The sequence below is a fragment of the Rousettus aegyptiacus genome, unplaced genomic scaffold (assembly GCF_014176215.1).
Source record: "Rousettus aegyptiacus isolate mRouAeg1 unplaced genomic scaffold, mRouAeg1.p scaffold_m13_p_18, whole genome shotgun sequence".
Lineage (NCBI taxonomy): Eukaryota > Metazoa > Chordata > Mammalia > Chiroptera > Pteropodidae > Rousettus > Rousettus aegyptiacus.
Genome location: NW_023416293.1, coordinates 10,214,333 through 10,236,836, shown reverse-complemented (window position 1 = coordinate 10,236,836; position 22,504 = coordinate 10,214,333). Strand labels below are relative to the sequence as shown.

Genomic DNA, 22,504 nt, shown 5'->3' with positions numbered 1-22,504 from the left:
TTTGGTTGGGTCAAACTAACTCACTGGTGATATTTGCAAACATCTGGAAACAAGACATAAAATGGATTATTGTTTAGGCTCATGCATATTTATGTGTCATTGTGCATGCACATTTGTACAACAACACACATTAGTTTCAAGCATTTTAGGAAAAAATGGATGGCACCATCTTACGGTCATGTCATTTTTTTTTTTTTCTGTAAATATCTCCTCTGGTGACCAAAAGAGCTACGAAAATGGTGAAAACCATAATATCTCTGGTAGGCTATCTTTTTTGGTCTTCACGATTCCTGATAAGTATTATTCTCTCTCTCTCTCTCTCTCTCTCTCTTTCTCTTTCTCTATGTGTGTGTGTGTGTGCGCGCGTGCGCGCGTGTGTGCGCGTAAGATTTTTATTTCACATTATAATACACCTGAAATCCACTCTTACTTTAAAAATCTGACCATGGTTATCTTCAAATACTTCCATGAAACACTGAGTGTGAAGAGACATAAAAGGTGATTTTTAAAAAGTGTGCTTATGTTAAGTCTCTTGGTTTGGGTTTCATATGCTTCCTAGTCACCCTGGCTTGATGACCACAATTTAAATGTACAGATTAAAAAAAAAAAAGAAAGAAAAGAAAAAAAGAAAGCGATTGAATGGAACCAGATCACATAAGAACTCAGGTCCCTTTAGATTTCGTTTTGACATCACGGTCCCTGCTGTGTACAGATCCCCATAATTCAGAAAGAATCAGACACACGAAACAGAGTTCAGGGACCACCTGTGGATATTGGACAGTGGTCTTTGCACAGCTCATGCAATGCCTGCGGGAGCAGCCGTCTCCTCGACCTGCTCTCGCGGCCTCTGGCACCATCACCACCGGCCAGTGTAGCAAAGTCTTAGCCGCCCAGATTCAAGTACCAAGCATAGATTACTGAAGACATACAGGAGCATTTTTCTATTAAATGGCTTCTCTGTTAAGTCATTAAGCAAATTAGCAGAAGTTGATGATACGGTGTTATACGACCAAAGCTCCTTTCTCTGAATAACTCTTTTATTGTATTTTATACACTGTTAATCCATTATTATAATTTTTAAAAATGTAACCAGGGAGGCTAGCTACCTCAAATATCCCAAAATCCTCAAAAGAAACAGGTTGTCGCAGGCCAACTAGTGCTGAGGGCCTGAAGGACACAGGAAGATTCATGTGTCTTTAAAGTCTATATGGTTCTCCCATAAGACACTTACCTACTTCCTTTGAGGAAGACAGAAGGAGGAAGAAAAGATAAATGCTCACAGGAACTGATGATATAACACCGTGCAGCTGCTAATGCATATGGATGTGTCATGCAAATGTCCCCAGCAGAAACACATTCTTTAGTTCAAACCTGCAACCATATTCAGCCATAAAAGAGGTTCCAAATCAAACTGCTGACTCCTTTTTTTCCCTTCTTATCAAAACACCCCAACATACATCTTACCAGGCAGAGTAAATCAAAAGAACCAGCTGGAGTTACCAAGTCTTGTTTTCCCTGGACTATCAGGTGTGGGCTGCAATTTTGCAGATCGATTTGGGAGCTGAAATCAGAGGCTGTTGTCCACTGAAACTCGAAATGAAGCCGTTTGGGCAACGTTCGTACTAACTTTCCAAAGGCTTTATCTTCTCATAGGGTTAGTACAATTTACCAACTGATTAGTTTCTTTTTCCTGACTGAAGATGTGTGTTGATGATACCTTTATCACAATATAGAGAGATCTAGAGGGACTCAGAGGAATATTGAGTGATAGAACATTGTTCTCTTGTCTTTATCTTTTCTAGTTTTAAATTTGGCAGATTCTCTGATAAGTTGACTGGATAAGTAGATTCGAGGAAAGGACAAAAAAAGAGAGAATAAGAACAAGAAAAAAGAAAAGAGATGGGAAGAATTCGGGGGACAGTCCTGTCACATTAAATTTCCCAAAGCATCGACATAGAGCACAGAGCCCTGGATTTACGGCAGCACTGTCTTCTCGTGCTGGTGCTGCGTATTTATTGAAAAGTTCTGTACTGGGGAATGAAAAATGTCAAACAAGGAACTCCAACTGTTACCTGGAGGGGATGTTAACCGGTAACCTGGGAGCGATTCGCTCCAACTTTTTTATGGCTGGGGGAAGGAAGGCCACCGTGACATTTTTTTATAGGGCTGTGTGCCGAAGCTAAGCACTTAGGAGAGTGAGGCAGTTGAGATTAGAGGCGGGAAGAGCAAATGAGTGTGTACCTGGGGATTAACCTGCATGTGTGCTCTGTGGGGAGGCGGGCGAGGCATTCACTTTGAAGGCGCCACTCCAGCGAAGCGCCATCAATTCCGAATGAAATTGCTCAGGGTGAAATTGCGTGTCTGCAGGTGGCATGGTCTGTGCGGTGCTAAGGGTTCTTCCTCCCCCCAGCTGGGATTTGGCTGGCCTGGCCAGGAGGTCCTGGCCGTGGAGCCCAGACTCTTGTGCCTAAAATGGGCCACTGGTTGCCCCAGCCTGTGGCCGACAGCTGTGCGCTCCAAGCAGGAGAGACTCCAATTCCTCCTTCTCAGACCTGGGGCTTTGGAGTTCCTGGCTTAGCTTTGGAGAGGCTGGGGCAAAGGTGAGGGGGCTGGCAGGTAAAAGGCCAGAGGGAGAAAAAGCAGCCTGTGGCTTGGCTAGTTCTCTCTTTCCACCAGGATGCTGGGCCACGGGTTCTGTTCATTTACAGAGAACGCGGTCGGTTCATGCAAGGAGCCCAGGCTACAGACTTCGACTCAGGCCCAAGTCAGGCTGCAGAGAAATGGCTTTGGGGGCTTTTCCCGCCCATTCCGCCCGACTGCCCGCGCAGGGTCGAGTCACGTTAAAGGATGTAAGAAGCCTGCTCCAGGAGCTGGTCACTTCCTCCTTTTCTTTGTTGTTCTCCTAGGGGCGAGGCGAGCGAACCTTTCGCAGAAGGAGCGAAGGTTGCAGTGCGCGGGCCTCGCTCCCCTGGAAGCAGGCGATTCCTGATTCCTCGCCGCGGCTGCGCGCGCCTCATATGCATACTGCGGGGGGCGGGGGGGAGGGGGGGCTGGGCGGCTGCTTCTTCGCCGGGTCAATGTGTTAATTAAAAGTTGGTCCTCGTTGGTCAGCGCGCAGTCCCAGATGTGCTTAACAGCATGCAATTAACACATGAGGCAAATCTTTTTGAAGATACCAGAATTGAAAACCCCCCAAAGAAACTCCACTCCGCTCCCCCCTCTCCGCCCGCCCTTAACATGAAATAGTAATGGCAAATAAGGAAAAAAGTCATTAAAAGACGTAATTAAATGTGGCTGCCATTCTGGGAAAGGGTTGGACTGGCCAAAAAGAAAAAAAAAATTTCCCCCGAAATCTGTAGATTTCTAAATAAATAAATAAATAAATAAATAGCAAATTGATTTTTTTTTTTTCCTGCAGTATGTGCAGGCACGAGATCCGTTTCCCTGCGTTCCCATCCCATGTATATTAAACAGCGGGCGAGCGGAGGCCGCGCGGCGCGGTGACCCAGCGAGCGCCCGGGGTCCCCCGTCCGCGCGCCGCCGCCGCAGGCGAGTGCGCAGCGGCCCGGGCAGCCAGATTGGTTTTGCATCCAGGGATAATTACAGCCCGCCCACTCGCCTAGCGTCCTTTAGACCGTCCAGAAGTGCAGGGGGAGAGTGTGCGCGCGCGTGTGTGTGTCGTGCTAGAACCATTCTAGGTAAGATACATCGGCGAGGAGTAAAAGTGTTGGCGGAGACAGTGAAATCATCGTCGCCCCCAGCGGAGAAGCGGGGCGGACTCCGCTCGCCCTGGGCTGCCTCTGCCCGGCCGCTCCTGCCGCTTCCCACCGGACGTAGCCGCCCGTTCTCCCGGCCTAGGCCTCCACGATGCAGCTTGCTTCTAGTTATCTTTTAATTTGGGTTGCTTCCTTAAAAAAATTGCCACCTCTGGGAGCCCAAGACCCCCAGCTGTTAGCGCCCCCTTCTTGCTACACACATTCACACGTGCCACACACGTGGGTCTGGGTCTGTCTCTCTCTCTCTCTCTCTCTCTCTCTCTCTCTCTCTCTCTCTCTCTCTCTCTCTCTCTCTCTCTCTCTCTCTGCAACTTCCTCACTTCCTGGGCTTGCAGAAGCCAGATAAGGACTTGGTGCCCGATTGGGCACCTGGGCACCACACTGAGCATCTAGTCAAGTTTTTGGTTATGGTCCCAGACTTGTGTCTTTGGGTGGTTTGGGTCAGGGGTGATGTGAGTCCCTCACCAACGCCACCCAAAAGGGGGGCTGTGAGGCAGCCATTTTAACCAGTTAGTCGCATCTAAAGGCCGTGCCTTATCGATACCGCCTAATGAAGCGCGTAATAGATTCGCAGTGTCTCGGCTATGCATCTGGTCCTCTCAGGAACCTGGGTGTTCAGGACGGATGGGTAGAGATGGATGGAGAGAAAGACAGAGGGAAGGGAGGCGCTGGGTAGAGAGGGGCCGGGTTAGAGATCCTTGAAAACGGATCAGGTTTGTTGCGTCTCCGCTCGAAGGAGGCAGCCTGAGCCATGATTTAAACGCGGCAGCGTCACTGCTAACTAGCGTCCAACGACCGCCCCCCGCCCCCACGCTGCCTTCCTGCCGCTCGCTGCTTCTCTCCCTTTCGTAGGATACAGAAGGTGAATAATGAAACCATTTTGCTAATAGTTTATGAGCCATGAGATTGGAAATGTATATGGATAGACCGGAGCACCAGACTAAAATCATTTGGAAGAAGCGTGAGCCTTGGCAGGGAAAGCAGCCCGCCGCGCCCTCTCTCCCCAGCTCAGAGCTGAATGGGACGGATGAGGCGGCCACGTGCCTCTCCGCTCCATCCAAGGGCAGTGGCTTGACCCGACTTCCCGCCAGCCCCTGACCCTCCTCGTCTCCCCTAGAGGCTGGAGCACAAGGGAGATGAATTGGGGCGATGGCAAGATAGCAAGAGCGAGAGAGAATCGTTATCATCAGGATGTTTCTTCCAGTGATGGCATCTAAAGTGTCTGTCACACGGGGCAGCTCCCCTAGGCAGCAAACAATAGACGTGGACTTCGCGGTCCAGACGGCCACAAGGACGCGGTGCGTCCACAGGTCACCTCCGTCCGCGTAGGGCCTGTTCCCCTCGTACAAGCATCCAGAACCTTTGAGAAACGCTGAGACCACCCAGCTGACCTCCACACTCTGCCCGGAAGAAGGTTCACACCTGCTTTGTTTGCGGGGTTACGGCAGTTTCAAAGCCTGAGCTCCCGGGGCGGGAAGAGGGGATCACCCGAGGGATTAGGGAGAGGGATGTGGGTTAGGGGACAGGTGAGGCCTGGCCTGGCCGAAAAAGCCGGGGGGAAATCCTCGAAGTCAGCGCGAAACAGTGACCCAAGCCAATGGCCCGCGAGAGACCGCCCCGCATCTGGCCCAGCTTCTAGGGGAGGGCGGGGGCGGGCCCCGCGGCAGGCGGCGGGCTCCGGGCCGGGCTCGGCAGCCAGGGCAGCAGCCGGAGCGGGAAGGCCGGGACAGGTACGTAGCCAGGGCAGCTCCAGCCGGGCAGCAGAGCCCTGGGACTCCCAGACTCCGTCCAGCTCCATCTGCGAGCACCCTACAGCTCGCTCTGGGCCGGGCTGAGGGGGCGCCCAGCGGGCTCCAGGCCCTGGAGACGCGAGGGAAGTGCCAAGGTCCGCGGCTGCGCCTGGAGCGCGCGGGCTTTCAGGGGGCCGCAAACGACGCCCGCGCAGCGCCAGGGGCGGTGGGCGCACCCCGCCCCGCAGGCCGAGCGGCCCCCGGTACCGGCTTAGCACCTCCGCCTTTTCTTCTGCTTCCGAACTCGGCTGGGTTCTGGGGGTAGCACAGGGACTTTCCTGCGCGCGCGGTGCACGGGGAGGTAACTGGTCTGGCATGAAGTGGTGATCAAAGAAGCGCCAATGGGAAGCAACGCCGCCCCCACCCCCCTCGGCTGCGGCGCGACCCTCTCGGATTTTCCCCCGCGGGTGGGGGTGGCTTCGGCGTTCCACAGATACGTTTGCGGAGGGCGCAGTGGTGGCGCCGGGCCGGGGCGGGCAGTGAAGAGAGCAAACGGCAGCCTCCCTGGCTCCCACGCCTCTCCCAGCCCGGGGTCGCCCGGCCCGCGGGCCTGGCGTGGAGCGCGGGGCCTTTCCGTGTTCCTGCCATCTTGCACCTGCGGGCCGTCCCCTGCAGAGTCCCGGCCTCTCCACGCCCGCGCCCCGATCGCCTGTCTTCCTGCGTCCGGGGGGCGCGAGACAGCCAGGATAAATAAGTTCAGCGAAGCAACCTCCTGGAGGGGGAGTCGGGAGGGGACAGTGAGTGTCCGTTGTCGCGGGGGAGAGGCGGGTCTTTTCGAGAAAGCACCTGGAATGAAACATGAAAACCGAGCCGACCCCGGTCACCACGCGCACTCGGGCCCTGGGTCACGGCGGGGGGGTGGGTGCACCCGTGTGGTGTTCAGGATCTGGATCAATCAGACCCGGTCCTACCGGTTAGCGGGCAGGTGTGAGCGGGCCTCGGCCCGGGGTCCGGTGCAGAGGACCCGAGGTGTCACCTGGCAGCTCGCGCGTCCCTGAGAGCTCGCGCCCCCTGACCAGTGGGGACTTAACCCAGGTGCGCCTTCTCCTCCCCCCAGCCCCGGCTTAGCGCCCGCGGGATCAAGTGCGGTTGTCGAGGGGGTTGTGGGGGGGTCGGTGGCCCCGGAGTGTCCTCATCCTTTCGCACTTGCTTTCCAAACTCGGGGTTACCTAAGTTCCCGTCCTGCTTTGTAAAGAAAAACTCCAAATCCTCCCAGTTTCCCGCTTTCCCTCCGGCTCTCGCTCTCCCGGATCCCAGGGGACACCCGCCTCCAGGTCTCTGCGCCCCCCCCCCACACACACACACCCCTGCTTCCACAGCTAAGCCTCAGGAGCCCGCTCTCCTGGGCCTCGGCCCTTCCAAGCTGCTGCCTGCAGTGTCTGGGTGGCGGGGGGTCAAAGGGCAGAGTGGTTTCACCCCCTCCCTCCGCAAAAAATAACAAAACTACTGTAAATTCTGATACAATTAAATTCCACCCTCCTCCCCAAATCTGCCCCCCTCCCGAAATCCCGCCTGACAGTGGCCGGCCGGAGGGGTGGTCGGGCGGACCCCGGAAAAGGGGACCCCGGAAAAGGGGATCCCGCGCCACTTCACGCCCGCCGCTGCCATCCGTTAGCGGATTCCGCGGCCAAGTTCGCTGTCTGTGGGCTGCACGCGCCCTCCGATCCCCGCGCCCTCCGATCCCCGCGCCCGCGCCCGGTTCCCGCGGCCTCCCGCGGCCGGTCTGGGCCGGGTCGCGTGATTGGTTTTGTTTTTGTTTCTGCCCTCGCACTGCAGGCAGCAGCGCAGGAGACCGCAGGCCGGGCGGCCCCGAGAGCGCCCACCCGCAGGAGCCGCGGCCCCGCAGTCAGACCATGTGAGTCCGCGCCGGACCCAGCCGGGCGCGCGCGCCCCGGGCGGACGCGTGGGCAGCGCTGCCCGCCCGGCCGCCGCGCCCCGGCTTGGCCTCGGCCTCCTCCTCTGCCCCTCGGACCTCCGGCTCCCTCTCCTCCTCCCTCGCCTTGGCGCTGCCCATTTCCGCGAGTCTCCGAGTCTCTCCTGCTCCCAACTTCCAGCCGAGTTGGCATCTGGGCTCAGAACGAGACCAGACTGCCCTGTACGCGGGAGGCGGGGTGCGCTGGGCGTGTGCGTTTCTTACGGAGAAAGCTGTGGGGGGCCGGGGGTGGCGGAGGCGCTGGACGGAGCCGGCTTGGAGCGCGGCCCGCGTGCTGGGGGAGGGGGCGGGCGCGTTTGGAGAGCCACCTTCCCTTCCGCCCCGCCACCAAACACCAAACGCCGGATGGGAATGCCGTGCTCGCTCAGTCTCGCCTGTGAGCCCGTCCCTCCAGGACTGAGGTTTCGATCAGACTCTCAGAACCTCCGGGGGAGGAAAGGGGGAGGACAAGGGCGCGGGCTGGCCAGCCGGGGAACAGGGCGAGAATGAGGTCTCCGGGTTCCACGGAGACCCGAGCGCTGTGACGCCTTTTCCGTGAGCGGCTGCGAACAGAACTCGCCTGCGGAGCTGGCGAAGGCGCAAGCGGACCGCCGCGGTCCCCGGGCCTTGACCTTGTCCCCTTTACATGGGAGAGGTGTACACGGTGCTTCTGTGTTTTAGACCTGAGACGTCAAGGGAGAAGGGAGCAGGGCAGGCTGGAGACGCCCCGCGAGCCGGGACGAGGCGAGCGCCGTGGCGCGCGCGTCCGTGGCGCGGGCCGGGCCGTGCGTCCCGGGCTGCGTGCGGTCAGGCCCGCTTTCTCGCAGGCGCGCAGCGGCCGACGACATGAGACTTGCGCACCGCGGGTCAAACTACCCTTTCCCCCCCAGAGCAGACGTGACATTTAGGGGTGGGGGAGGACGGAGAAGGTCGTGATTGAAAATCACCCGGGGCCCAGAGGCCTGTGGTGTGCCGAGGGGGGGGAGTTGGGAACCGGCCAGGGGCGAACGGCGGCCTCTCCTCTCCCGCGGGCTGGGCCCTGCGCTCCCAGAATAACTTCTCAGCCGCCGCCACTTCCCCCTCGCCTCGCACAGCGGACGGCACAGCTGGAACTCCCGTGTGGCCACATGCCCAAAGCGCTCAGTCTGCCACTGTGGATGGACTGGCGCGGAGTGAAGCCCCTGCACCAGGCCGCGGACCTGCGACGAAAGGGCGGCCTTCCTTCCCAGGGTGCGCGCTCCCAGAGCTCCCCGCCACAGGAACGGGGAGGGGTCTGTTCCCAGCCCGTGTCCCTGCCTCTCTCCCGAGCTCACCCCGCAGGGACAGTCTGGTTCAGACAGGACGGGGGCCGCTCCTACCTTGCCCAGCGCTGCCCCGATTCTCACCCCGGCCCGCCCCAAACAGCTTTCAACATCTCTACGGGCAAGTTCAAAGTAGAAGCAATTTTTTTTTTTGCTCCTATCCCTGAGCCGCGTTCGGGATTGTGGGTAGATGTCAAACCTAGTACAACTTTATAGCCAGAAACTATTGGCGGTGCCCCGTGAATGTCGGAGCCTGGGGACTTAGGGGTGCGGCGTCTTAGTGTCTCTTCCTCGCCCCATTCCCGATAGTAAGTGCCACTCAGCTCTCCAGTCACGGGCTTTGTCTGAGCATCCAGTTTTTCTGTAAATCCTAAGAGGAAGAAAAGAAGGAAGGCATTAACGAGATCTAAATAAGGAAGATGGAAATTAAGAGAAATAAGAGAGAAAGAAAAACGTGATAAATAAAAAGGATGGGGGGAAAAAATAATGTCAATAATGTCCTCTAGGTGCAGTTTCCCTCCTTGTCCCCATCTGGAAAACGCGAGGTTTTGAGAGCGATGGAGATAGCTCAGGAATGGCGCAGTCCCCTGTTCCCTGGCGGCTCGCGGACGGACCCGCTTTGCCCCGGGATTGAGTAATTTGCGTTTCTCAGCTTCCCCAGCTCCCGACCCTCAGCCACACTCAAATGCCCCGTCCCCACTGCTGTAGACGCTTGTCGCCCAGGAGCGAGGCAAAGACAAGAAGGCCGAGCGCGCCCTCTCCAGCACCCTGCAGGGCTGCGTGGGAGAGGAGCAGCCCCTACCCCATGCTGTTAGGACTGCCTTGGATCCTTGATGGGAATTTAGAATTTGGGAGCTTCCTGGGCTCAGCGAAGTAAAACAAACTTGCTCTGCGCTCTCTCCGCTGCTGGCCTTGAGCCTTCTAGTTGGCTGCCGGCTGCCCATTCTTTTCTGTCCCTGTCCTTAGCAGGTGGCCCCAAGTGCGTCACCTCCAGACACTCTGAGGCTTTACCGGCAAGCAGGCGGGGGCTCTAGATAGGAGGACCCCGCCCGAGTTACTCAGTGTGAGTAAAGATGACAGTCCACAGGAAATTAGAGGATAGACTGTGTGTGTGTGTGTGTCTGTGTGTGGAAGGAGGTGAGGGCAGAGAAAGGGGGGCGGGAGGCCTGTTTGTTTGCAGACGAGCTAGCGAATGAAGAAAGGAATTCCACTCTCCGCCCAAAAGCCCCTGTTTTCAAGGAACCCCGGCAAGCGGCAGGACCGGGGACCATCCTCACACAAATCCGTCGGGTCGTATGACCTACAAGCCCTGAGAAGAGGCTCTGGGAGGGAGACGGTGCGGGAGGGCGGGGCAGAGGCGGCCACCTGTGCCACCTGCGAGCAGGCCTTCGATCGTGGGCATAAACAGTGGCCACCGTTTTATGGGTAATCGGAGCGTAAGCACCTGGTGAAGCTGCAGGGTGGCAGGGCGAGGGAGGCGGTTTCTGCTTGAACCGCCCCAGACCCGGAGAGCTGCACGGACAAGTCTCTGTCTTCTTCAGCCTCCCCCGCAAGCCCTCGGTCACCACCCCATCTCCCGCTCTCCACAGTGTGGCCGTGTCACCCGGGGACTAAAAGGGCATGAGAAGCAACCCCAGGACCCCCTTCCCCGACCCCCTTCCCCTACCCCCGGCTAGCCCTTTGACTGGGAAAAGAGAATTACTCCGCTGGGTGTGTGTGCATGAAAGAAATGACCACGGTTCCAAAAAGCTGGGGCAGTTCCTTTCCATGCCCCGGGAACAGTCTTTCTTGGCTCCGGCCGGCGGGTAATTCCTAACGTGGGTGTGTGTGCGCGCGCTCTCGGCAGAGACTTCTCTTACTAAGTGAGAGCTTAGAGGAGCTGAGTCCAGCCTCCTTCCAGGGTTTCATTCCATCATTAAACTTACACTTACCTGGGCAAGGAGCTGAGGCCTGGAAGGCAAATGGAGGGGAGTAAGGGGAACGCAGAGAACTAAGCGACTCCATCAGACAAGCGATTTCCATGAACTCAAGGCTTTTCTCTTACACCTCACCTGCGTAGCTACCTTTCCCCTTCTTAACTGAAGGGATGGCAGAACTCTCAGCCTGCGTAACCCTTCGCCCCAGTCTGCCTGGGCATTTTTCACATTCGGTCGTGGACCACATATGCTACCTGCAAAGTCTCCCGTGCACTCTTCTGTCTCACTCGGTGGTGACACAAAGTACTGCGTAAGCATTTATTCTCATCAAGTCCTCGTTCACCTTCAACAGGTTGGTTTCAGTTTTCAGATTTCTCAGATTTCCTTACAATAACAGTACCTAATCCAGATATGGTTAGCTTTTCTGAGACAGGATTATTCCCACTACAATTCTCCAGGTAGTTCTGGCTAAAACCACCTTTGTTGTCACAGAAATGAGTCATAAACTTGAGTGAAAGTGACGGCCATTTTTTTAAAACCTGAATTATTTAAATTCTTGCTCTTTTTCTTTCCTTCCTTCCTTCCTTCCTTCCTTCCTTCCTTCCTTCCTTCCTTCCTTTCTTTCTTTCTTTCTTTCTTTCTTTCTTTCTTTCTTTCTTCTTTCTTTCTGCTTGTTTGGAATAAACCTGGTCATATTAGCATTTAAGTAGGCCTGTCCTAAAAAAAAAAAATAAACATGATTTTTTATAAGGGAAGTTTCTTTGAGATTCTAAAATCACAGCTCAGCTGTGTAACAGAATTTCAGGAAATCGTGTCTTTGAAATTTGTCGACAACTAGATTCATTTGCAGAACTTTCCAGGTAACTCTGTCATGTTTCTTTACAATTATATCCTCCGATCTAACTGAATCTGCCATCAACTGCTGAACAAGTATATATTTAAATGAAACATTTTTCCAGCTTTTAAAGTTTTCAACATTTTCCCTCATATAACCAGTTGACAGGAAAGTTTGCGGCTCAGAAAAAAAATTAAGGTTGGAGCATAGGGTATATTCTACTGACCCATTTATAAAATCTCTATTTAATTGTTAACATTTTAATGGTTAAAAAATACCTTAAATATGTCTTTTTGGGGGGGGAAGTTTATTGAATAATTGTTTTTTTTCTCCAATGTTCTTTATTTTTTCTATCAGATACACAATTGTTTTCTATTCATTTATCTCACATAAATTAAGAAAATATTCAAATTACTGATGTATGACAAATCACATCCCTCCTCATAGCGAAGTCATCAATACGCTATCATTCCAAATTAAACATTTTAATGCAATTTAGAAGGGAGATGGCCACATTGGCTAAAGTATTAATAGGAAACATTCGAAAGTGGAACTATAACATCAGAGAAGTTAAAGTTTCTGCTGGCAAACTGACAAACCAATACTGCCATACGAGAGCAAAGGACTCGTTATAAATTACACAATGGAATAAAGAGGACAAAGAGCTTGTCAGCCCCTGATGACTTAGACACAGTATCTCACTCCTTAATATGGCCAGGGTGATGATAATATTGTGCGTAATTACTTTGTATGGAAAGAAAAGCTTCTTGCTTTTCCTACCTGGCTATCAAGCGAATATATATATATATATTTTTTATGATGCAAAATATCAGATACCACAAAATTTGACATTTAAACTGCTTTAAAGCCCACGATGCGGTGGTTTTTCACTCCGTCCACGATGATGTGCAATGATCCCCATTGTTTTCAAGCCCAGAATGTTTTCATCACCCCAAAGGAAACCTCATACCCAAGAGCACTCGCTCTCATGCCCGCTCTTCCCAACCCCTGGCAACGACTCGTCCGTCTCTATGGATTTGCCTGTTCTGCACATTTACCACCGAAGCCATTTAGCATCTGGCCGCGGGTGTCTGGCTTCTTTCGCGTAGCACAGTGTCATCGGGGTTCATCCGTGCTGGAGCCTGTGTCAGCACCTCCTTCCTCTTTGAGTCTGAATAACATTTGACTTTATGGACTCACCACGTTTTGTTGACACACTCTTCAGCAGGTGGACATTTGGGTTGTTTCCACTTTGGGGCTATTATAAATAATGCTGCTGTGAACATCTGCGTAGAAGGTTCCATTTGAATGTGTTTTCGGATCTGTTGGGCGTGGTATTGCTGGGTCATATTGTGACTCTAACTTTTTGAGGAATCACCATACTGTTTTCAACAGTTACAGTCTTATCATAAATATCCGAGGGTTCCAATTTCTCCACCTCTTCACCAGTATTTATTTTATTTTCCTTTATTTTTTTATTTATTTATTTTTTTTTGTAGCTATGTCTAGTGGATGTAAGTGGTATTTCACTGTGGTTTTGATTTGTGTGTTCCGAAGGGTTGATGATGCTAAGCTTTTTTCCAGGTGCTTGTTGGCCGTTCGAATAGCTTCTTTAGAGAAATGTCTAGTCACTGTCTTTGGTCTCTGCTCATTTTAAAACGGAATTGTTTGTCTTTACATTGTTGAATCGTAAGAGTTCTTTGTATACTGAATGTTACACTCTTATCAGATACACGGTTTGCAAATATTTATATTTCTCCCACTCTCTGGGTTGTTTCTCACTTTCTTGATAATAACGCCCTACAATTTATAGAAGTTTTTGATTTTTGATAGAGTCCGATTAGTAGTAGTTATTTTAACCAATAAGTGCCTTCCCCATATTAAACACAACACAAAGCAAAAAAAATTAAAGCTCCAAACTCTGAAAAGAGAAGATTCTTCTTTAATGCCCAATGACTTTTTGAAATGTAGATTATCAGGGAATGTGTAAATTTTCTGCTGTTGTTCAAGAAAAGGAAACGGGCAGGGCCTATATTGACTTTTTTCTTTGAAGAAGTCCTGAGTTGTTTGAATAAAGTATACACTCTGGTGAATGAGATCTTTTATCTCAAGTCGACAGTAGTTTTTTAAAAACTTTTTTTTATCACTATCAAATTGATCTACCAAGAAATTTCAAATAGTCCCCAGTGTTTAAATAACATTAAGGATCTTCCTTAAGCCAACAGCAACCAGGAAAACCAACAGGCTGTCCTTAGTTTAGCAGCTTCTAACACACAGCCACCAGCACGTCTTTGCGGCCAGGCGATAAAACTTTTAACATTCCTGGGAGAAATATCTTAGGAGTCAAACAGAAGAGAAACTAAATTATTGAAAAATGTGTGTAAAACAAAAATTAATAGAAAATGATGACTACAAATACTCTTCATTGAATGTAAGGGCTTCCCCTTTACCTATTTTCTCAAATTGGTTGCTTTCGGACAATTAATTTACGAATGAAAAATAACCAAACAGTGGTTCTTGAATCAGATCTTCATTTTTTTTTTTTTTTGGAAATTATTTAGTTATTGAGTAAGAAAGCTGACCAAGGACACTGATTTAGACACCTCTGATTGCGTCCATCAGAAGCCTTGGGCTAGATTCCTGCACCTGTCATTCTGGGAGTATACTATTGGGCAAACCACTGGACACTTTCTAAATGTCCACGCACAGAGTCCCTGCGTGAGCCGCGTGCCTGGCGGTCACCCCCGGGGGGAAGCAGTCTCCTCATCTTCAGCCCCCTGGTGATGGTGAAGGAAACCATGGGACAATGCGTGTGAAACTCGTAAGGCATTTCAAAGTAGTAGTGTGTGTTTCCCTGTTTATGTAGCGCTTACCATGCACCTGGGGCGTGGTCCTAAGATTTAATAATCTTAAAAAATTAAGTTCTCAAGCAGTCCTATGAGGTAGGTGCTATTATTCCACACCCTCCTCCACCCCCCACCCCTCCATTTTACTGGTAGGAAAACGGAATGATGCAGTTTTCCTATATCTTGCCCAAGAGTATAGAGCCAATAAGCGGTGGAGCTAGAATTTGAAGCCAGGCAGTCTGGCCCCCAGAGCCCTTCTTCTCACCACTACATTATGCCGCTTACATTTAAAAATCTGGAGTGTTCAGATGAACATCGTGGTCTCTGTAGCAATTGATTCCATAAATATGTATCGCGTACCTGTTCCGTACTGGATTTCACTTGAAACGCAGATGGTCTAAGAATGCTGAGGCTGGCAACGGTCAGCTGTGGCCCAGCTGTCACGGCCCTCTTTTGAGGGGCTCACCCAAACCGGCTCGATTTATTTACTCGTTTGCCAGCATGAGCCCTTGCAGTAGTCAGTCACATGTGCCACTGCCCACATGAGGCACAGGCAAGGGAACTAGGTCACGACCGAAACATTAAGCAGACAGGCAGTAATAAACACAGGAAGCAGGCGCGAGGGCACGAACTTAGTTCCGCCAAGTTCTCCGGCCGCTCTCGTGAGCGCATGTCAAGGACCCGGAGACGTTTGCTAGGCATTCACTGAGTGGAGTAAATGCTTAAGTTTTAAGAGTTTAAAATCGGAAGGGTGAGAAAAACCAACACACGAAACACGAATGCAAATTAACATGTAGGAAATACAGTAAAAATTTCGCCAATCGGAAATCTTTAGTACTTAGTCTTTCAGGCAGAAGTCTGTCAGTCATAGAGTTTTGTTTTTTCGTTTTGTTTTGTTTTGTTTTTAATATGTAAAAGGGAAAGAGCAAGCAGTATCGGAGCCGTTCCAAAAGGCGGGCTTTAAATTGTGCCTCCCGGTTGGGAAACCATCAACTCTCTTTCTAGTGTTTTCCAAGGATTCAGGCAGTGACATTGAGCATCGTCCATAGCAACCATTGATGGCTCCAGGCCCGAGAAGAGTCTTCTGACTGGAGAAAGAATTAAATACTCTGAGTACCGTGTTATCATTACATGTATTCCACTGTATTCTAATTTTTGAGCACTGGTTAATTATTGTTAATGAGGATACTTGATAAGCAAAAAAACCCTTCTTTTATAAATGTATAGATGGCAGCCAAGATATTTGCTCTAGGTGTTTGTCCACTTAAGCGTGGAGAGCCTGTTTTTCGAAGGTGTGTTATCAAGCAGAGGAAATATTTCAGGGTCCTGTGCCTTGCGGCCAGCGACACAGAGCTTAGGCCTTGCCGTGATTTGGCCAACAATGTGTCCCTAAGTATGAGGCACAAGTACTGTGGATCGGATCGTCAGGGCGACTGACAGGCGTGAGTGTAGCATGATCGGCCCAGCTCTGCCGTGTGTCTTTAAATCAGCAGCAGAAACGCTTTCCAGGTTGAACACTTGCTGTGTTATCGTTTGTTTAATGCTGGAGAATGTTAAAATGACTGTGAACTTATTGATTCATTGCACAATGCGTACTGAGTGCCTGTAGTTTCAGGGCAGAGTTTTATAAATGCTTTCTCCTTATGCAATGCTGCCAGGCGAATGGGTAGGTGCTAGCCAGGTAGGTGAGGAGTCGTACTGTGACTCACACAGGGAGGAAAGTGAGGTTTAGAGGTCACTGCCCGTGACCGCACAAGTAGGGAGGGTGCAAACCCCAGCCTTGACCTTGAGCTTCTGATACCAAGTCAAGGGCTCCTCCGCCACAGCATCTCGGGTCAGCGTTTCTGAGAGTGCGTCCTACCTGAACACCTACGTCAGAATGACCTGGATGTTTGCATAGGGTCCTGCGCCCTGCTCTAAAAACAAACAAAATCTCAGCCCTCGGCATTTTTAAGGCCCCTCAATAGGTTTTCATACATGGTAAATTTTAAGCTATCACTGTTCTCAATACTAAAAATCTTGAAATATTTGCTTAGGTTAATTTAAAGCTAAGAAAAGATAGTTTGAGGGGAAACGAGAAATTTTCTGGCCACCAGCAACAAATGCCAGTGTACTGTTATTAATAGTTACCTCACAAACTGGGATTTAAATGAGAGATTCAAAGGGATCTTCCTATTGGGGGAGGTTGTCCTTCCTTGAAGCATTCCTAGAAATGTGATGTTTTTATCACATAGTTTTATAAAGCATGTTCTGTGGGGCCCTACTTCCACGGAAATGGATTATTCATCAGGCATTTATTGAAGTGTCAAGTCTATGTGAAGAACGCAGCATCGATACTGGCTCACGGAACCCAGCCTGTTGAGGGAAGATGTTAACAAGGCATTTTGCCCTTATTTCTTGTAGATAAACAAATCTGTGAAATAGTGAGTTCAATGGATTTCTTCAGAAACAGGTAGATTTTGGAGACGTCTACATGTGCATATTTGAGAGAAGATTATTACTGGAGGTGTTTTGCAGTCTCGGCACAACTTCCCTGATATAAAGAACAACTCCTCGCCTAGTGCTTTACAGAAACACATGTGGGTCACAGTCCAGATTACACATCCCAGGGAGATTCCATGCCTCCCGCAAGGCCCGACTCTGTGGCACGGGGAGAGATAGGAGATGTCTCATAAAAATGGACCCCTGCTGCACCCCGTGCCCAGGGAAGTCCTGCTCTCCTGGCCTAGTGAGCACCGAGAGGAGCAGCGGGCCGACTTCAGTCAAAGAACCAGTGCCCGGGGGTACGGATCCACTTTGGGGCGCCTTCGGAGGTTGGACTGGCTGTGAATTTGAACCTGGAGCAGACCTTCGGATGTGTTTCTGATCTCCCAGCGGGGGAGCAGTGAAGGCAGCAGAATCGATCGGGGTCCCCCATTCTGAGGCCGTCGGGGAGCACAGGTGTGGGACGAGCAGCGTTCATGGGGAGCAGGACACTCGGAGTTGGAGGCCGCCTGTTATCTGAGGGACACCAGCCTTTGGCTGGGTGTGTGTAGTTGGATTACTTAGTGAAAAATACTTCCTGTCTACGCACTGCTTACTTTTATCAGGAAAGTTGCTGGGCAAAGGGAAATGCCGGCGTTTTCGGTGGGCTCTTGACGTCCAGCTCCTCCCAGGCATGTTCTTTGTTCTTTGTCTTCTCTTCGGGCAGTGACGGTATCCGAACAGAGCAGAGTGAGTTGGCATCTGCTGAGATAACTCTCAGTGCTGGGTCCCCTGATGGATGGATTTAAATAGTTCGGTTATTGACATTTATCCAATTTCCCGGAGGACTGCCACGTTACCACCTTGATTCACACGCAGGAGAATTCTTAAAGAAGCCTCTTCAGGGCTATTTGTTTTTCTTAGTTATCATAATATTTAAAGATATGTTGCTTTTATTCGTTAAGTGCTTTCTTTATTCACAGGAAGGTCTTACCACACAAGCTTCCTTATGGACTTACAAAGTGGAATAAAGAAAGAATTCAGGTAGCCACCACCTGAGTATATAAAGGCTTGAGACAAACCGCCTTTTCCCCCTTGTTCTGCAGTTGCCTGAATAAAATGTCCACCTTTTTCATTCTTTGTGAGGAGACCGCGAATGTCCAAGAGTCGATCTCATCAACTCAAGGCCTGAAATTGGTTTACACTCTTAGCCCCTTCGAACAAGAGGCGTTAAATGCCGTTGCTTCTTGAGAGAGTTTACAACGTAGGCTCAGAGGTAGACAGGAAAGGGAGGTACGCACACTGTTATCACGCCAAACCAGTGTCGGACAGGTGCTAAGTGCAGAGCTGATCGGAACGGTGGGGTACTTCCGAATGTGTAACCTGGACGGGAAGAGCTGGAAAAGGCCGGATCCAGGAGACTGCCGTGAGATTGGCCTTTGAAAATGGGGGGAGGAGAAGTCGGTGGAGCAGAAAAGAGAAGCAATGGGCTTAGGGCCTTGTATAGAAAGGCAAGAACGTGAATGAAGACACGGAAACGGGAAAATATACGGTCTCTTCGGGACGCAGCAGAAGTGCGTCTATGGTGGAAGAAGACGGGGAACCACCGGGGAGTAAGGAACGACTTCACATCCCCGAGAGCTCCTTGGAGGCGAGATGCTCTCAGGTGTATTATCCACCCATTCTTGCTTTTTATCCTCGAACGAGCAGGGGAGATGGCTTTTGAGGCCACCGTTCCCCGAGATCTGTATGCCATTTCCATTGTGTAATATTTCCGCTAAAAAGTGACTGCCCAGGGGGGGGGGGGGGCACGTTTCTCAGGCCCCTTGGCATCTAGCTGGGAGCAAATGATTGTTCTCAACAGTGAAATGTGCACATAACTTCCCATCTGACGTGGTCGGGAGGGATGTGTGCTCTTTCTACCGCGGACCGTGGAAAGGAGAAGGCTGCAAACGGAGGACTCCTGGGGGAGAAAGACGGAGGAGCGTGGGCCTCGCTCAGTCTGCAACTGGACTTCCCGTAAATGAGAAGCACATCTGAGTTGAGCTACTGAGAATGCGGAGATGGATCTTCGTAGCAGCTGGAGTCGCCCTCACTAATTCAGATATTATTACAGGGTTATGCAACGCAGGCTCATAGATGTAACTCACTCAACATCACATAAATGACAAGGAGTTTGGCCGGGAGAGAAACCCAGGTCTGCCTTCGGGGTGATTCCTTCTAAATTTGGTCCCCGTGGTTTTAACTACGGTCTATATGCTAAAAGATATCAATTCCCCGTAGGTGGTCCACACCTTTTGGAGGTTCAGACTGGTGCAGACAGTTGCCAACTGGACTTCTCTGCTTGAAAGTCTACATTACGTAGGGCCTAAAATAAACTCTTTTAAATAAGATTGCAGTCTAATCTACCGTGAATTAAGTACGTAAGGTTTTATTTTGTTGTCGTTTCCCCAGAATCAGAGGTCCGCGTGAGATGCCCGGTCCGGCCTCTCCGCTTCACTGACCTTCCCCGTCTCTCCACGGTCTTTGCTCACCTTTCCCTAAGGTGCTGTCTCATTTGCGTAGCGAAAGCCGATCCAAGCTCTGGGTCGCTGAGGAGAGACCCAGGACGAGCCATGTCCTTTCGCGCGAACGGCGCGGAAGTTGCGCGCTCCGGCTCCTGTTCCGTTCCCGAGACTTTGGTCGTATGAGCACAGGGAGGCTGCACGGCGTGGTCCGCCGTCGGCGGTTATGAGCTCAGCCGACAGCGAAGGAGGACTTTGGAGGACAACCATCGTCTGGCACAGAGTCTCCCAAGTATTAAACCTCGAAGGCTTTAGACATCCACGCGGCCGTCTACACACACTGATTTCTCATCCTGCACTCCCTAACCGGGTTAGTGACCCCCGACCCTCCCAGATGGCCAGGGACGCAGAGTGACTTTTTCTCCTGCCTTATTCTCCACTGCCAGTCACTTAGGTCTCTTAAATGTCTTGGGAGACCGCCCGCTCCACTCAGGCCGCTGCTGCTGCCCTGGCCGCAGCCTCCACCACCGCTCACGTCGAGGAAGTCATAGGACGGCCTCCCAAGTGGTCACCCCGCCTGCGGCATCAGCCTGTCAAGGACATCCTTCACGCTGCCACGAGAGTGGTTTTTCGAAGATGCAAATCTGGTGATTATTTTACTCCCTTTTTACAACCCTTCGGTGATTGCCCATGGCAAAAGCCCAAATTGCTTTGCAGAGCACAGAAGGCCCTCTGTGGTGTGAGTCCCCGAGTCTCTCCAGCCTCATTCGTGACACTTTACCGTTCCCCGCCCTGAAGTGGATGCCACCCACCCACAGCTCCGGTCACGCTGAGCACTGCCGGAGCGTTTGGTGTCTCTGCGTCTCTGCTTCTATGTTCCTCCGTATTTTATTTTTCAAGACCCAGCACGGTTGATACCTCTCCTGCGACGTTGTCTCAACCCTTCTCTGGGCAAAGTTTATCACTCTTTTCTTGCCATGTTTTAGTTCTTCCGTGAGATTTAGCAACTATCTGTCCCTTTTAAGCATTGCGCTGAGCATCGGGTGTAGAGAGCAGACACAGGCAGGTGTCCCTGTCCTTATGAAGCCAACGGTCCAATGGCAGAGTTGGATATCAGTCAGATGTTCCCACAAACAAATGTAAAATCACACCCATGATAAATATTGTAAAGAAGAAAAAAGGGTGCAATGCTTAGCCCAGAGTCAGCGAACTTGACCTAGTAAGGGCGTACAGGGGAGACTTTCACCCAGGACATATGTTTGGGCTGAAATGCGAAAGGTGAACTAGCCAGGTGAGGAAAGTGAATCATAGGTAGAAGTAACTGTGAACAAAAACTTTGTGTTAGGAGGGAATTTGAGACTATCATGGAGGAACAAGTTTTCCTTGACACTCTTAGGGTTCCTGAATGGGTATGGAAATTAAATTGACGAAGGCAGATTAACAGGAGAACAATCACACAGAGTTATTTAATGGGAGTTTTATGTGACATGGGAACCTTCATAAGGAGATGAAGACCAGAAGAAACGATTCAACCGGAACATGTTTACGCTAGTTTTGATGAAGAGTGGAAAGTCGTGGAAAGATGTGTTAGGGCACATAGCGTGAGCCGAGGGTCGCGACCTGGGGGAAAATTAGCAAGGCTCGTTCTTTGGGATTCTGCTTGGTGTCCCTCCGCCTGTGAGTCAAGACTGTTCCTTTCCCCTGGGGGAGAGGAAATTAGGGTCGTGATAGTGGAGGTGCAATCATTCATATTAGGACCAGATATGGTAGAGGAGGGAGAAGGAGGTCTGAGGATGGTCCCTGTGTTACTGGGTGGATGAGAAGGAGGTAGTGTTTGGAACTCGAGAAGGACATGAATTTGGAGACAGTATGAATGCGAGGTACCTTGGGTATAGCTAAGAGGAGTCATTTCTTTGTGCATGAAGCATGCCTCTGTTACTTCACAAGCACTGTATTATAATTACTTTTGTGTGTTGCTCTTTATTTGACTGTGAGCTTTTCAAGGGAATGGATCAGCATTAATTTATTACTATTATTATTATTATTAATCACATTCAGTTCTGTATCTCTTTTATCTATGACTATAACTTGCACAAAATATACATCCAGTGAACATACATGAATAAATCATTTAATTGACCCTGAAGGCCAAGAAAACACTGGAAAGGCAAGTTGGGGCACAATTGTAGAGTGTTTTAAATCCCTGGCTAACGATGGCACAAAGTGTAATTAAACCTTAAGTTTACATTTACTTTCTAATCCAACCTTTGTATCAAATAATGCTTCTTTTTTTTTTTTTTAACCATATAATGTTTACTCAAGGGACATAATTTCCTAAGTAAATCAAATACAGCCAAGCTACAAGAAAAGCACAGAGATCACACTTGAAAACACAAACTATGCTTTTGTGTTGCATGATTAAATGAAACTGGGATGAATCTATGGGAAAAGCATTGGCATATACAAAAGAAATGTAACCAGGTTTTTTATTTTATTTTTTCACTCTCATTCTTTTAATCAGATATTGGAGGTTAGCATTCAGTATTAGGGGGCATTCGAAGAGGGGTTCAGGTGTTACGTGGTCCGTTGCTGGGTGGTTTTCACAGCATGGATGGAAAGGGATTGTTGGTAAAGGGCCACTACTCTTCCTTGGGGTCGGAGTGATAGCACAGTGTTTTGAGCCTGTCGAATTCAGTCCTAAGCACGCAAACTGCCTCTGTGTACGGCGAGACAAAACCAAGTTGCTAATGCCCCGTGGTGCGTCTGAGGGGCGAGGCCCTTGAAACTGGCTTGTGTGAGACTTTGTTTGAAGTTAGTTTGTGTGCAGTAAGGAAAGGTGCTATTCTAGTTTCATTAACCCCAACGGGGACGAGAATGTCTTCAACGCTAATCCCGAAATGGGATAAATCATTCCTTAGTGTTTTACTAAGAATCTATATTAATAAGGCCTCATACCCATCCTGCCCCCAATGAAGTAAGCAGGTAATTGAGCCCAGAGAGTGTATTTCCCCCTACTCCTTGCTATGAGTATGTGAGTGTGTATGTCAGTGTGTGTGTGATGCATCCTCTTCCTTTGGAAAATTGTGTAGTCACTCTCCATTGTTTGCAGAGGGGACAGTGGTGGGCTCGAAAGAGCCCAGGGTTGTTCTTGTAAGTCTTAA

General features: G+C 50.5%; 1 protein-coding gene across 1 annotated transcript in view; it reads left to right on the top strand.

Moving 5' to 3' along the window:
- The first annotated feature begins 5,538 nt into the window (after nucleotides 1-5,538).
- Nucleotides 5,539-22,504, top strand: part of ESRRG (estrogen related receptor gamma) — a 507,255-nt gene continuing 490,289 nt past the window's right edge. The window contains exons 1-2 of the mRNA XM_016165022.2: nucleotides 5,539-5,661; nucleotides 7,343-7,421. The gene's annotated coding sequence lies outside the window, so the exon portion shown is untranslated. The remainder of the gene's footprint in view (nucleotides 5,662-7,342; nucleotides 7,422-22,504) is intronic.